General features: G+C 32.7%; 1 protein-coding gene across 1 annotated transcript in view; it reads left to right on the top strand.

The window, feature by feature from the left end:
• Positions 1 to 1,987, top strand: part of LOC106873600 (mevalonate kinase) — a 96,278-nt gene that overhangs the window by 18,514 nt on the left and 75,777 nt on the right. The window lies entirely within an intron of this gene.

Below are 1,987 nucleotides of genomic sequence, written 5' to 3'. Positions count from 1 at the left end.
TAAATATTATCTCAGTTATTAAAACTTTCGATAATTTAAATACGTTAATAGTTACCAGAGGTAACAAAATTACACTAAAAAACAAGATATCACAGCCGTTTTACAGGTAGAGATACCAAGTTAAAGTGATACATTTTGAGAAGATATGGATAATAATAAATGGAGCAAAACACATGTCAATAAAAGAACGGTCACTGACCATGTAACATCTCTGCTCGTAAGTTACCCCATCATTTTGTTTTTGTCTTGCTATTACATGTTTTATTATGAACTCCCTGAAGAGAAATAAATGAGGAGCCCCAACAGCTCTTTCTTCTTTGTGAAAGTACTCTCATTTATTTCGAAACATGTGTAGGAATTAATGGAACTTTTATTGACATGCGTTTTGCTCCATTTATTATTATCCATACACACATATATATGAGATGTGTGGATACAGATGTGTTATTGACTGTATGGGCATGCATGTGTGTGTGTGTGTATGCATATATATATATATATATATATATATATATATATATATACGTGTGTATATACATATACATATATATATACGTGTGTATATACATATACACACATATATATGTGTGTGTATATCATCATCCTCATCTTTTATGCCTACTTTCCATATTGTTATGGGTTGGATGTTTGAGCATGATCAGAGGATCAACCATATCTTGCTCTAGTGTCTCAGTTTTGGCTTGGTTTCTAAAGCTGGATGCTTTTCTTAACACCAATCATATTGATTGCACTGGGTGTTTTATTCATGGCGATGACGCTAGTAATGTTGGCCTGCAACTTGCAAGACCAAAGTGCTTCTTTGATATAAATGGAGAAGAGGATACAGGGTGGTCATTTTATGAGACGTGTTGAAAAGTATGATGGGAGGAGCAGTAATAGGTTTGTTATTGTGGAGGAGACTCATGGTTACCTTGCACTTTACATGGATGGATGAGGTTGGATGGAGTAGTACTTGAAAAAAGGGAATTATGTATGTGACAAGGTACCAGAATGTATCCTCCTTAAGTTAACATGTCCAAAGAGGTGAATAGAAAAGAGCATGAGTATAGAAAAATCAGGGAGGATGGGTAAGGTTGCAAGAATGTGAAAGGAGAGTGGGAGAAGGATATAAACATTGGGTGGGTGTGATTAAATGTACATAATAAATGAATGTAGAGGATATTGAACAGGGGTTGGTTGGCTTTAATTATAAGCTGGGGTGATGATGATAAGAATGAAGAACAGAGGGAGTAGTGACTGGCAGTATAGAAATGGCAGTATTTTTGGTATGAAATAACAGTTTCTGCTGACATTACTTACAACAGCAGAATAATGAAGTAATATTGTATGCATATAAATATATATTACTGTTATACTTGGGTGGGGGGGGGGTCATATTTTGCCACTTAAATACACACACTATATATTTGGTCTTCACTTCAGCTGTATTATTATTATTATTATTATTATTACTATTATTATGTCGTATGTAAATAAACAAGTTTGTTTTTCGAAGTGCTGAAATGTATGGTTGAACAAGTAGAAAGATAAATTTTATTCAACGCATAGCTACTGAACAGTATAGATATAAAGGATAAAATCCATTTTTCTTTTTAAAAGCAGAAAAATTTGTCGCATCACACAACCTGTGACCTCTTCAGTGACTCTCTATCCCACATCTCCTCTTGTCTTAGAGGAGACATGTGGAATAGAGAGTCGCTGAAGGGGTCACAGGATGAGTGATGAAAGAAACTAAAATAAAAATAATAATAATAAAGCTGAAATGAAGACTAAATATATAGTGCGTGTATTTAATGGCCAAAATTGACCATCCCCAAGTATAACAATATCTGATTTCAACATGCAATTTCATATCAAGAATCTTGCATAACAAATATATAAACATGTATATATATATATATATATATATATGCATACATGTGCACATTATATATAAATATATATATATATATATAAATATATATAT

The sequence above is a fragment of the Octopus bimaculoides genome, chromosome 6 (genome assembly GCF_001194135.2).
Source record: "Octopus bimaculoides isolate UCB-OBI-ISO-001 chromosome 6, ASM119413v2, whole genome shotgun sequence".
NCBI classification, from domain to species: Eukaryota; Metazoa; Mollusca; class Cephalopoda; order Octopoda; family Octopodidae; genus Octopus; species Octopus bimaculoides.
The sequence above is the reverse complement of the archived record's forward strand: the minus strand, read 5'-3'. Positions and strand labels throughout refer to the sequence as shown.